The sequence below is a fragment of the Pseudopodoces humilis genome, chromosome 13 (genome assembly GCF_049639895.1).
Source record: "Pseudopodoces humilis isolate 2021_Gansu_Grassland_sample_001 chromosome 13, ASM4963989v1, whole genome shotgun sequence".
In the NCBI taxonomy this organism is placed as follows: Eukaryota; Metazoa; Chordata; class Aves; order Passeriformes; family Paridae; genus Pseudopodoces; species Pseudopodoces humilis.
In genome coordinates, this window is record NC_142212.1 from 17,691,657 (window position 1) to 17,705,988 (window position 14,332).

Sequence of the window (14,332 nt, forward strand, 5' to 3'; positions counted from 1 at the left end):
CCCTAATTACACACCCCAGAGCACATGGCTTCAAACTGAGAATTTAGTTTGGATAAGGGGAAGAAAGTCCTGACTGACGGTGCTGAGGCTGCCCCTGGATCTCTGGAAGTGCCCAAGGCCAGGCTGGGCAGGGCTTGGAGCTCCCTGGGATAGGGGAAGGTGCAGGATGGGCTTTAGGATCCTCCCCAGCCCAAACCACTCTGTCATCCTGTGTTGGTGTACAGCTGACTGGAGCCATGTGCTGCTTGGGGGAAACGTGAGGTTAAACCCCACAAAACCAGCAGCAGGTGCTTGGTAGCGTTTGGGGGTGAATTTCCTGTAAAAAATCACATGGGACCAAAATATAAAGTGAAATGGAGTTTTGTCTTCAGAGTACAAGTGAAAGTCAGCACTTAATTCTGCTCTTGATATTTAAAAAAAAAAAAAAAGTTACAAGTTTATTTCCTTGTGGTACCCAAGGTTCTCTGTCAGCCTTGATTTTTAAAGCTCAGGGAATACTTGAAAGCTTTCCCTAGAGAGAGCTTTCTAATGCAGCATGGATTTGGGGTTGTGGAGACTGGATTTGGACTTCAAACATTCAAGAAAAGTTGAGTGAATGGAGCAGAACTTGCTGGATTTCAGTGTTAATTTATGGGCAGCAACTTCTGCTGAGAGACCATGAAAGGCATTGCTCCCAGTGGGGGAGGTTTGCTGTAGGACAAATAAATCCTGGAATTCTTTTGCCTGGAATCCTCGTGTGTCCCAAACGGAGCTTGGGACAGCAAAGCCCACAGGCCTGAGGCTGCCTGAGGCAGCACAAAGCTTTGGGATTATTGCTGCTTTTTGCATTGCTGGCCAGCTCCAGGACTGGTTGGGATCTCTTTTAAAAATCCTTTTGGATCTACTGCGGACTCCCACAAAATGAACTTTTCTTTAATACAAAAATTGTATTGTATTATTTGTATTAATTATTAATTGTATTAAAAAATACAGGTTTCCAAGCCTGGGGTATCTCTGCAGCACCAAATATTGTCTTTAAACATTACAGCAGGAAATACTCATAGCTGGAAGAGTAAATTGGAATTGTGTTTCAGTTGATAGATGCAGGAAATGGGCTAAAAAGTTTATCTGCTTCAGCCTGTGAGTTGTTTTGTGTGTGTGCTGTCCTTTGCTTGAACACTGAGAAGCTGCATCACAACTGTCCTGGGTCTGGCATGAAAGAATCAAGCTTTTATTTTTAGCTTCTTTGTTAAATGTGTGTGAGGGGAAAAAAAACCAACCCAGAGCAAAAGCCTGATAGAATGTTAGTTTTACGAGTTTTCTGTTGCCAAAGTTAAGTGGCAACACAGTTATTTATTAAAAATAAATAGATTTTTTTTTCCTAATAATGGAAATCCTATAATGGATGCCTTCTATTGACTGCAACTGTACAGAACACCCTTCTGCACTCCTTTGGCATTTTTCATGCATACGGTGCATTTCTAGGAAGAGTTTAAAGGTTATTTGCATCTCAGGTGTTGTCTCAGTGAGACAAGTTATGGATTACTGCTGGCATCCAGCTACATCCCTCCGTTGCCAATGGAGACCCATCCTGTGTAACTTGTAAACTCCTTTAATCAACTTTTCATCCTCGTTCACCTTCTTGAAGTACTTCTGTAATCCTGTGGGAAGCAGAACAAGGGGTGTGAGAAGGGTTCAAGGGACAGCAGAGCAGCACGGGGGATGTGCTGGGCTAACACGGACAGGCACGGAGAGCCCGGCACGGGCACGGAGAGCCCGGCACGGCGAGCCCGTCCTGCCGGGGCGGTCACACCGCTCAGCCCGTCCAGAGCACAGCAGGAGCACCAGCATTCCTGGGATGGGAGAGAAAACGCTTGTGCGAAGTCGTTCCCATGATGGGAAAGCCGAGCTGGGGAGCTGATCCGGACACGGGGCAGAGCACGGGGGGAAATCGAGACGCTGCGGGAGCGGGGGCGATGGAGAACGGCATTCCCGGGGATGGAGAGCAGCATTCCCGGGGATGGAGAGCAGCATTCCCGGGGATGGAGAGCGGCATTCCCGGGGATGGAGAGCGGCATTCCCGGGGATGGAGAGCGGCATTCCCGGGGATGGAGAGCGGCATTCCCGGGGACGGAGAGCGGCATTCCCGGGGATGGAGAGCGGCATTCCCGGGGATGGAGAGCGGCATTCCCGGGGATGGAGAGCGGCATTCCCGGGGATGGAGAGCGGCATTCCCGGGGATGGAGAGCGGCATTCCCGGGGATGGAGAGCGGTATTCCCGGCCATGGAGAGCGGTATTCCCGGCCATGGAGAGCAGCATTCCCGGTGACGAACGTGTCCCGGTGCTGCCGGAGCTCAGGGCTCTCTGTTAGATACAACATTTCGTGTGCCAAGGGCAGGAAGGGCCGGGGACAGGGACAGGGACAGGGACAGGGACAGGGACAGGACACGCTGCCGGCAGAGGCCGCCTCGGGAACGTGGGATGTGGTGGGACATCACAGGAGCTGCGGCAGATCCCTGCCAGAAGAGCAAACCCACAGATCGGGCAACCTCCCACATTAGAGAAACCAGGGGTGTGTAAAATTATTTTTTAAAAAACTTTAAATCTAACCCCTTTAAAGTTCACAGCTTTGCAAACTTTCCTCTCAAACTTGCACCACGATTTCGGTGAGAGCTGAGCCGCTCCTGTGTTGATTCTGTGGCTCCAGAAGATGGAGCTTTAGAACAGACAAACATCACACAGTGGGAAAACGGGCTGGGAGATGCTCCAGGAGCAGCAGCTGAGAGATGAGAGGTACAAGTGGGCTTTTTTTTTGCTTTTTTCCTGTCCTGATTTGGAAAGACATTAGTTAAGGAGGTGCTTTGTTCTCCATCAGCTGAATGACTGATTATGTGGGAGACAGACACTCCTGCCTGCACTTGGCGTCACTTATCTCCCTGGCAATCTCAGCAAGGAGTGACAGCCCCTGTCACAGGGGCCTCTCTCAGTTTCCACACCCAGGATCTTGCCTTTGGATGTTCTGTTGCTGGCGAGTCCCCATAAATCAGTGCCTGGTCAGTGACTGCTGCACTTCTCCATTGATTCCAGGAGTGATTCATGTAAATTCCCCCACAATTTGGGGAGCAGGAGGTTGGCAAATGTTTTCCTTGACAAGGTGACTGGGCTAGAGGGTGATGCCCAAACTTGCTTTTTTCTTTGTTTTCCTGGGCCAAAGAGACAATTTTGACTCTTCTCTTGTACAAGGAATAAACTAAAGTCATGTGCAATAAAATAATTCTGTTGTTATTAGGCTCTTCTGTCTCTGTAATTGTGTAATTTAGAATAAAATTCACTTTAAACAGCAAAAGAAATGCCCTGTATTCCTGGTGCTATTGGACTCTCAGGACAGATCTGTGTATCTCAGAGTCTTACCAGCTTCTTTCTACTCCTGGTCTTTTGATTATTTATTCCTTTCTGCATTCTCTTTGACTTGTGGAGGAGCTGTGTGCACTAAAGGCCTCCTCTTCAGATCTCTCTCTGTCTGCTAAAACACCCCAGAGAAAATACAGGTCTTGACTGTGTGATCCTAAAGGGTTCTCAAAGCACAAGGGTTTGGCTTTATCAGGTTTTTAACCCTCACCAGGTTTTCCTCAGGCAGGGGGCTGGCTTGTGTATCCATGTGTGACCCTTTGGAGTGAATTTACTTCAAATGACCAACTTCTAAACATAAATATTCTCTTCCTGATCATTTAAAGTGCTTGCAGTAGGAATTTCACCTTTATGTAATTTCAAATTCTTACAGCATTTTAAAATAATAACAGGAACTTCCAATTTAGGAACTTTGTGGAAAACATTAACCTAAACTTCACATTTTCATAAGAGGGACTGTGTATTGATGTATTTCTGGTAGTGCATAGCAAAAAACTTCAGGTGTTTATAAAAGATGCTTGTGAGTTTTCAGTCATAAGGCAAATAAAACTATGAAGTGAAAAACAATTCCTCAGTGAAAAACTGAGGGCTAAGAACAACCCTTGCCATGGGTAGGTGGGAGGGATCTCCAGCACTCACACCTGATGTGTTTCAGGGGAAGTTTTGTGTCAGCTGGGGACAATTAAAAATCTCCAGTCCAGAGGGATCTCCAGCACTCACACCTGATGTGTTTCAGGGGAAGTTTTGTGTCAGCTGGGGACAATTAAAAATCTCCAGTCCAGGTGGTGGAGTGGGATAAAAAGAGGTGGGGAAGAAGCTGAGTCCTTTGTGGGTGTGAGGGGATGGTGGGGTTGCTGTTGCTCTGCAGGTAAGGTTTTTCTCTTAGCAGAACTTTGACTACTTGTTTTGAGGGCATGGGTTCTGTTTTAAGCAGAAGGGAAATGATGTGCTGAGCTCTGGTGCGTTATGAAGTGGCAGGGGCACTGCCATAGCAACTTAAAGATGTGGTTTTTGGAAGGTGGCAGGGCTTTATGTGAAAATGTTTATAATTTCAGGGCACAGAGCCAGGTACCTGCTGACAAAGGGGGGTTTTTGGGGCCTTGCTGTGCCCTGTGGGCAGGGGGGGTTGTGGAATGAAGCGTGTGTGGGGTGTGTCTCTCTCTGAAGGGAAGGGGGAAGGAGTCCAGCCCCAAAGCTATTCCAGCTGAGTAATTCTGCTTTGACCAGAGGCTGCTCTGCCTTGTTTTAAGGGGGCTGAAAAGAGCATTTGCTCAACTCCTGTTGAACACTGGCTGCTTGGACTTCAGCCACCATCTTCTCTTAGGAAGCTGCAGTATGGAGAGCTCTGATCAGTTCTTGTTAATGAGCAAAGCACTAATTACACCTCACCTTCCCACAGAAGTATCTTTTTTTGTAGTGACTTCTTGGGGTTGAAACAGGGCTCTTGTGTTCCCACAGGGTTGCACAAGGGGGAAAAAAGTATTTGGTGACCTCTTTGAAGAGGTGAAACACCCATGCAAAATATGAACTGTGGAGCATAAAAAAAACTTGGTATTGTAGAGGTGAGTTAGAAAGTACAGGCAGATGGACAGGTGAACCCTCTCCCAGGCCATCTGGTGCAGCTGTGCTCTCCAAAAGAGCAGAGTGAGGAATAGGTGAGCTCTCAGGGGTAGCTGTGTTCTGAGGAGCAGAAAGTCCCCCAGCCATCAGGTGTGGTGGTGCAAAATGCCTGTGAGCACAAGGACTTCTCTTGCCCTGTGTGCCTTTCTGGCTGGGGCACTTAAGGGATTGATTCTGAGTTCACCTGTGCTGTGTGCCTGTTGGGTCTGGCTTTGATTTCATTTTAATGTTTCTTTGACTCTGGTCAGTTCTCACCTGCATGAATAAATGACCAGGTTTGCACTTTCCAGCTGAGCTATGGAAAAAGCTCATCTGGGACTGGAGCAGCTTCAATTTGTGTGTGTGCACCTGAAGGCAAACTGGGTTTGCTCTCTGAGCTGTGAAAGGGTCCTAGGTGGGAGTGCTGAGTTCCTTTTCATGGGGGTAATTAAAGAGCCTGAGCAAAGCCAGCCAGCCTCCCATGGCTCCAATGGTTTCCCTGTGTAGCAAGGGGTTAAATCCCCATTTCAGCTGCCTCTCTGCCCGCAGCCAGGACCAGCCTTGGAGCTGCAGCGTTGCTGGGTGTGTTCTGGGGCTGGAGCTGAGCCCTGGGTCCTTGCCTGTGTCAGGAACTTGCACTTGTGCGTGTCTGCAGTTTCTCTGAAAAGCTGCAGCTCAATTCCTAGCGCAGCTCAGCTGCAGGAATTGCTGCCTGGGACTTCCTCTGGGACGGAGGGGTCAGCAAATTCTTCCCCTCTCCCACCCACCCGGGGTTATTTGGGCTGAGCTGAGGAGGCTGTGACAGAGGTTGAGAGCAGCTGTGCTGGGTGAACACTTGGGGTGATCTGTGGACAAACTCGGGGTGGGCAGCCCTGGGATCTTTGATCATGCAAACCCACTTGCAGACAGACTCGACAGGAATGCAGAATTAAGCCTGACAATAAAAGTGGCTTTTAAAACTTTCCCTTCCTCACAAGTTTCTTTAATGGGAGTTCCAAATCCTGGCACATTTTGAGACTTGTGATTTCTTCCATAAGTCACAAGAGAGTGACTGTTTTACACAACTGCATTTGAAAGAGAGGTGTAATTCTGTGTTGGAGTCTGATGCTTTGAAAGTATTTATGTGATGGGGAACTTGTCAGTTGTGGCTGCACAGCCTCTCTTTGACTGGCTGCTTCTTAAAAGCACCACCCCAGAGCCAGTGGTTGCACTCTGGACAGACTTGGACACATCTGGTGCTTTTTAAGCTTATGGGAAGACTGGACAGCTTTCTTTTGTGGTTTTTTTAAAATCAAAATTGTTTAAACGAAGACAATCTTTGTAGAAGTATAACAAGAAAATTGTAATACAGGAGAAGGGCAAAACAGAGGAAAGGATAAATGGGAGAGGGAACAGTCTGTGGCAGAGTGGGAATTCAGACCTTTTACTTCTGAGTATGGGAAGCAAAGCTTCCTGGAGCTCAAAGAATGAAATTCTGTTTAACATTCCCCTGTCCTCAGCCATCAGCTGGCTGCTCAAAGGATCTGAGTGTCTGTGTGGTGTTTGCTAATCTAAATCTACTGCAAATGGATGGAGGAGCTGGTTAACTTCTTGTGTGAAAGGTTATTCTGTAGCTGAAATTGCTTTAGGTGGCTCAGCTGCATTTTGTCAATAAAATGTGCCATCAATGGAGGAATTGGCAGTAAAGTTGCTCCTGTGAGCTTATAAATGGGAAGCACGTTTGAAGGGCAGCAAGAGAGTGTTTGGGAGATGTAGTTGGCAATTGTATCATCACCAAGTCTGCCTTTTTTTTTGGATTTAGAATTTCAGTGTGTTTAATTGTGATGGGCTGCTATGATTTACAGCCTGGATGTGATTCTTTCATCTCTTCTGGCTGTAAAAGTGAACTGTGCATTGTGAATGAGTTCAGTGAAGGGCAGAAAAGGATTCATTCCCAATACATGTATGGATGTGCTGGGAATACACCCTGTAACCCCCCTGTGAAGCCCAGGGAATGTGTGTGGGGTGCTCATGGTATGTGGTATAGCGTTGGTGTCAAGTTCTTTTTCATTTAAGGCACATTGAGAGGGGAGGATGGGTCTTGCCAGGCAGTGAACTCCTCATACCCTTCAGCAAGTTTGTGTTGATTTGTCTCCAATGTGACCACATGGGCCAGGTTGTTCCTTAGTGCAGCTCCTCCTCCTCAAAAACCAATTAGTCTTGATAATAATGCTGCAGGCTGATGCCTTGTGGTTTTTTCCTCATTTTAAGAGTGAGAAATGATGGTTATGATAAGAAGACACTGGGGATCAAGTGTCCTTCTTTGGTTTTGATGCAGACTTTTTAAGTGACCTGGGATGAAGTAATTTATCTTTTTATTTGCCTCCTTCCTGCTTGTTCTATTTATTTAGGCTGTATTTAGTGGCACCTATGGGCTTTTTCTGCACACTCAGGTTAATGCAATGAGGCCTGAGTGTCCTAAGGGTCTTCAGGTGTTGTGGCAGAACAGGTGAGCTTGAGCAGCATCTCAGACCTTGTTTAGTGAAGGACTTTGCCCCAAAGTTATTAGAGAGCAACAAGCTCTGGTGTGTTTGGAGGGAAATAGCAGAATGTGGTGTGTGGAAGCTTCCAGTGATGTGATCAGTTCTGAGTGTCTGCTGCAATCCATGAGGGCAGTGAGGGTACCCTGCCTGTGTTGGAGCCTGGCCCCTGAAATCACACTCCTTAATGAATTCTTTAGCAGTGATTAGGAAATGATGTCATTGGTTGACAGAAATATGAAATCTGCTGTGTCTGGGATGTGTGAAACCCTGCAATGAGTCAGTGCAGTGCTGTGTGTGTCTTGTACAGAGTCATTCAGGGGCACATTGGACACCAGTTCAGCTCTTCTTCATGGGGATCTGTGTGCCCTCAGGCTGGTCTGCACAAACACAAGTGGCTTTTTGGAGCTTGTTTCCATTTCTAGGCAAGATGAGAAATGAGCTGAGCTGCCACACAGGGTGAAGATCCTGTTTTCTGTGGGAATGCAGATGTGCCCAGGCTTTGTTGTGACTGTGGTTCTGTGAATCACTTCTCCCTGCTGGAATACAGTGGTGGGAGAGTGGCTTTGATAAGAATGGAAATATTTATCTGTGGGTGGAGAGGCTGTTCCACCTCTGGCTCTGTCTGTTCTTCCTGCTGCTCTCTGTCCTCAGCAGCAGCAGCCTGGGCACTCTGGGACAGATTTGTTGATTTAGCCTTTTTGCAGCCTTAGCTCTTTATTGAAGAGCCCTGAAGAATGGAGATGCTCTGGGATGTGCCATCCCAGCGAGGTGAATGTGCTCAGGTGGGCATTTTGGAGAGTGCTGTCCTGCCTGATGATAAAATGAGTGGATTTTGGAGCAGCTGTGTTACCTCACTGCAGGGAGGGGAGCAAGGCATGCATTTGTGAGAACTCCTGGGGGGATCAAGTGTCTAATAACAAGCAACCAAAAATAAAAATTATGTGTATCCAGACCAGGGAAATGATTCAAGAAATATGGAAATACTAAACAAATCCTAATTATAACTTTCCACAAACCTCAGGAAATAAGTTTGTTCTTTGCAGCTTCTATAAATTATTTTTTTTTTGTATTACAGGTGTTTCATGATTTTTCTTGTTACAGCTGAGTGTAGGCTTAAGGAGCAATGCCATTCATATATTCAGTTTATATTCATGAAGCACCTAGCAGCCTCAGCTAGAGCTCAGAGTTCTTTCAAATGAGATATTGTGCAGGTTTCTAAAAGAACAGCGAAAAGCCCTTCTGCCACACTCTGCAGTTTATCAGCTTCCTGCAGCTTCTGAGGGCACCTTTTCAGTGGGGGCTTAAACATGAGTGATGTTTTGTAGGAATATCAATGAAAAACTGGCTTGATGGCAGCAGTTTTGACCAACATGGGGTCGTTTTCAGCTTCTGCAGGAAAGCAGCAGCTGGTTTGGTTCTCTGGTGGCTGCTTGGGAAGGAGGATGAGCTCTGTGAAGGTGGAAGGAGAGCTTTGTTGGGGTGTTCAGTCACTCCCAGGGCAAGGTGCTTCAGAAATATTGGGAGGGGTGGGCAGGCTCTCCCAAAATCCACAGGATGCCACAAGAGTGCTGGTGAAATAGGTGTGGAAAAATTGGCAGGCGAGCTGTAGGTGAAGCCCTGGTTATCTGCTGGGGGAGTGTGGAGAGCCAAACATTCAATTAGGCTGGATCTGGTGGGCCCTTGGAATTCTGGTTTTATGGTGTTTTGTCTCATTAGGTAAAATAAAATTGGAGTTTATAAAGAAGATCCAGATTTCAGGGTTTGGAGCCTCTGGGGTGAAGGTCCTTGTAGCTCACAGTCAGTGAAAAAGCATCCTTAGAGCATCCACAAAAGTAGCAATTCCTTGATATTGGGGCAAGATATCTTGTTTTTGCTTAGTGAGCAGGTAAATATTCCAGGCTGGGCTGTGCATGCCTCTGCTGTGTGTCCAAGGTAATATTCCTGTGCCTGGCTCACCCCTGGCCAGCAGAGCTGGGTGGGGACAAGGGGGGAGCAGAGAGCCTTTGCTGGGATCCACTGCCCCTGTCCAAGGGACAGGACATGGAATTTGATCCAGATCCAACAGTGCCATCCTGACCAGTGCATTGCACAATCTTTGTGTTTTCCTCCCCCAGAAGATCAGGTCCATGGCAGGACAAGGTTCTTTGTGATCCAGAAAGGGCTTTCTTTTCAGTCAGCTATACAGGCAGGGCTTGGTGGTTTTCTTTTGGCCTGGGAAAAACTTGGAAATATGGAATTTCATACTGTGGAACTCAGGAAATAGATTTTTTTTTCTTCTGTTCCTCTCTTAATTATAAAACCTGGATAAATGTGTATTTTGGTATAAATATTACTAACGTTGGCAGTAATTGAAGGTGAACCTGGCAAATGTATCTCTCAAGCCATTTCACAAAGTAATCATTTATGAACATAGCTCTATTAATTTGTTTAGTCAGATGCAGAGAAGCAATAAAAGTGATTGACTAAAAACAATTAAAACAGTAAAAGTAAATTGTTGTGTGCATTATAAACCTGCTGAGCCTGTCAGATGAAAATTGTAGGTTTAAATGTGAAAATTAAAGCTATTGATTTTAGCTAGTGTGTATGTGGCTGCAGAGTCCTAATTTGTTCTAGTTTCCTTAGCTAAAAGTTGCTGAGACACAAGAATAAAGATAATCCTAAAACTCATCCCCAAAAAGGCATAAGCTTTCAGAAAGACATCTGTGATAAATATTTGTCTTGTCTGCAAAAGATGGGAATGTTTTTTGGAGGACTTATCTTAACTGTCAGTATCTTGACACTGCAGAACTGAGTATAAATATTTCTCAATAATGGTAACTTATTGTACCTCAAAGAAGGTGAGGAATGAGACAAACATGAGTCAAAAATACAGCAGCAGTACAGACCAGATTAGAGGGCTTCCTGCTTAATTTATGTGTATGACTTTATTGTCTTTTTATTTTTATGCCTAACAGTAAATCTTGCATTCAGTAAATTATTATTTTTTTAGTGTTCAATTAAAATGGTGGCACAAAGAGGGGGCTGTACATGGACAGGTATTAAGGGTGGGTGCTGGGCAATGAGGCTCCAGCCTGTGCCCAGGACTTCAGCCAGGGCTGGGCCAGGAGCCCCTGAGCTGAGGCTTTAAACAAGAATTAAAGGTGTTGGCTTGCCAGTGCTCAGCAGTAGGTCACTCTAGTATTTCCTCTTGCAGTTTTGTTATATCTCTTTATATCTCAGCCCTCTAGATTGTACAATGTGTGATTTGATAGTTAACTACTTGATCAATAGACAGGAATTTTAAGTCTTGCTTTGAGGAGTGTAAAGAGGGTTTTCCAGCAGCCCTGTTTGTTTCCTCTTTAGGAAGCAGACTGAGAATTTCTGTGACCTACAAACACTGAATCTATCTAGACTAAGGCGAGAGATAGGGAAAGTTTGAATTTTTCTGCGTGCTTGAGCAGCCCAGAGTTCACAGGCAGTGTTTGTCTCAGTGGGGAATTTTTTGAATGAAAAATTCAGATACTGGGGCTGATTCATCTGAGCACTGTGGCACACCACGAATTCTTGTGAGCCTGTTCCCCCAGATGAACCCTGTGAGCCTGTCCTTGCAGCAGAGAACACAGTGGAGTTCTCTAAAGTGTTCCAAAGGAGCTCAGCTCAGGGGAGACTGAGAAATCCAGGTGTGAGCAGTGCAGCAGAACCAAAAAGGAGAAGTTTCACCAGGGAGGCTGTCCAAGGGCTGGCACCTCGGGGCTCTGCTGTGGCCAAGCTCAGTGGTGCTGTGCTGTATTGGGAATGGAGAAAGTAACACACCAACTCTTGAGCTCTGGTTGCAGAAGGAGCCAGTTTTATTCTTCCAGCTCTTCTTTTATAGCTCTGAGAAGGTAAACTTCTCTATTAATGGTCACTAATAGATCACCATCACTGGACAGTTAGGAACAACACCCCTCGACTGTTTGCTGCAAGTAAACAACAAGGTGACAAACAACACCTGCAAAGGTTGTTTTCCTCTCCAAGGACTATTTGGATTCCTCCTCATGATTTCTCAGGCCAGTGTGAGGAAGTTGTGATTTAGTTTGACACAGCCACTGTTCTCCCTGCCTGATTTCTCACACCCAGCATCCCTACAGCAGCATTTGCTGAGCTGCTTGGCTGAATCAGGTTCCAGCAAAGAAACTTGGCAGAGGTTTTACCTCTACCCATGCAACTGTCTGGGTGATCTTAATCCTTCCAGAAACTTCTGTGGGAAGTGTGTTTTCCTAGTAGTGACTCCCAGTTTGAAGGAAGGTTTACAGTGTATTTCAGTTGTAGACTCTGAGTTAACCCATTCTAGTTTACTTTCTACTTCTGACTTTTAGATTGATACTGTTTTCCTAGACAATAACAAGAAACCTTTATTAAAAACAATGTTAAGCCTTTGTGTCACATTGATGCAACAGTCTGTCATTGCATGTTTATGAAGGCATCTCCTCATGCAGCTGCATCATCTCTGCCATGACCTCTGCCTCTGAAGAATTTTCATCTGAAGCAGAGACTGTGAGGAAGAGCAATGGTGGAAAATTAAGCTAAAGCAATTAGCTGGTGGAGCATGTTCCTTTTGTTTGGAATACAGGTACAGACTGGGAAATGTGGTGTTCAAATGCAAAGGGGAAACAAACAAAATCCCTGTGAGCTGAGTGGGTCCTCTCAGTGCTCGTCCAACAACTCACAGCTTGCTCCTAAAGTAGTTTTACCTCATTTTCCATTAAATAATGGAATGCAGTGCTCAGGCAGTGAGCCTGGTAGACAATGAGGATGAATGTGTGGCCACAGATGGACAATAGCTTTCCCCAGTATGCTAAAACAACGAAGTGAGATGCTTAAATTTTATGGCTTTACATATGTAGTCGTTGTCCTGACTGTGCATTTTCATATAAATAATAATAATTTATTCACACCAATTAAATTTTCACCAGTCCTAAATTTCAGTGTGTTTTATGTTTAGCATTATCCCAGTAGGAAACTATTCCCTTGAGGGCAGGAGCTTAGTGAATTTTCACATAAGCACCACAGTAGCATTTCCTTCCTTGTGGAGACTGTAGCATTCAGCAATTCCAGCCCTCCTGGGAACTATAGTGGGGCACCTTTATAGCAAATAATTGGAGTGGTTATGCTCCTACGTGCTGCTACTGGCAATGCCATGCTGAGCATTTGAGGCAAAGCAGGTGTGATTTTCAACTCTGGTTTAAGAAGAGCGTTCCTTCTCCCATTTATAAGGATGTGACTTGATCAGGATGAATATATTGAAGTGGTGGTTAAAAAAAAAGCAACCAGAGCTCGGCTGTCTGTTTGCCAAGGGAGAAGGGATGTGATGTGTGGGGCTCCTGTTTCTGTGAGCAGCAGATCAGTGCTCCAGCCCAGGGTGGATAAAGGATAATGGCTGTGAGGCAAAGGGCTCTAAACATGAATGTGAACTTGTGGGGCTCTTCCAAAGAGGAATGTCCCCACTGAGGTGTGGAGCAGGTAGAAATAACAGGTTTTTCCCTGAATGGTTTGTTGGAAGTTAGAAAAGCTGCACCTCCAGTGGGATATTAAGGCTGTTTAGTTTCTTCCCCACATGAACCATGGACTGTTCTGTAGGAAGCACACAGCAATTAGGAATAAATACTCATTTCTGTACTGGCTGTATCTCCACACCTTTGGTAACATTGATTCTGCCATGAGTTCAGTTTGGTACTGAAAGCTTGGCTCACATGTGGGGATAATGAGGTTCTGAGGGACCAAATTTTGTGATTCTAAGCATTGCTGAAATTCTTGTCTGGAATTGTGACTCCTGCTAGTATTAAAGCTGAGTTGCTTTTAAAGGTGCTCCAGTCCTGAGTCACTTTCCTATCCAGAAAATTACTTGGCTGGAAGTTCCCAGTGTGTACCCCCCTCCAGATTTAGCCTTTATATTGTGGTAATGCAAACAGAAACTTTTAGTTGAAGTGACTCTATTCTTAAGGTTCTTAATGCACCAAAATTCTTTAAAATGTCAAGTTGAAATACTGTTCAGTAATTGTATTTTCAGCCAGGATTGAATAACCTGTTACTTTAGGTATTGCAGAAATTCAGTTTAGTTCTTTTTCCCCCATGTATTGATAATACAGATTTCAACTTTGTTATAGAACATTAATATGTAACTTTCCCTGCAGTTTTAAATGCAAACTGTCTTTAATATATATGCAAATGACCTTTTCCATAGAAATAAAAATTCACCCAAATTGATAATTAGCAATTCAGCTTCTGCTGTGTAACGTGCATTATGACATTGAAGTGCTAAACAGATCTGATTTTGAAAAGGATTCAATGTGGACTGTGACTTTTGGCATCACATTGTGAAGCAGTGCAATGAAGAAATAGTAAGACCTAAATGTATAGACCTAGTCATCCTAAAAAAGTTTTTATGATCATTGGAGTGGGTCATAAAAGCTGAGTTTTGTGTATGATCACCCCTGAAGTTTTTCTGGTTGGTCTTTAAGTCTTTTGGGCTATAGGGAATATTTTTCCATGTGATTACCTGTAATTTGCATGCTGAAATGGAACATAAAGGCAGAATTCCATTTTTGTTTGTGCCAGGGTGCCCTGTGGTACCTGCATTCATTTTGCTGCAGGTGGGGATAACAAAAGGTGTCAAAAAGCTGCCAGGTAAAATCTGCTCAGGAGGTGTTGGGCTCCTCCATCCTCTCTTAGCCTGGAGGGTCCCACACTGCACTCCTCAGCTGGGAACTGTGGATTAACTCTGGCACTGAGATGTTTTTAAGGTCCAAGCCCAGCTCAGTGGTGGGGTAAAACCCTCCCCAGCACTTCTGGTTCTGTCAGTGCT

At 45.2% G+C, this 14,332-nt stretch overlaps 1 long non-coding RNA gene across 2 annotated transcripts in view; it reads left to right on the top strand.

Annotated features, from left to right (window-relative positions):
• Positions 1-4,225: 4,225 nt before the first annotated feature.
• The window catches only part of LOC148183241 (uncharacterized), a 48,805-nt gene continuing 38,698 nt past the window's right edge, over positions 4,226-14,332 (top strand). Inside the window, exon 1 of one of the 2 annotated variants that reach the window (XR_015773661.1) lies at positions 4,226-4,256. This is a non-coding gene — a long non-coding RNA (uncharacterized LOC148183241). The remainder of the gene's footprint in view (positions 4,257-14,332) is intronic. The other variant, XR_015773662.1, reaches the window with a different exon arrangement.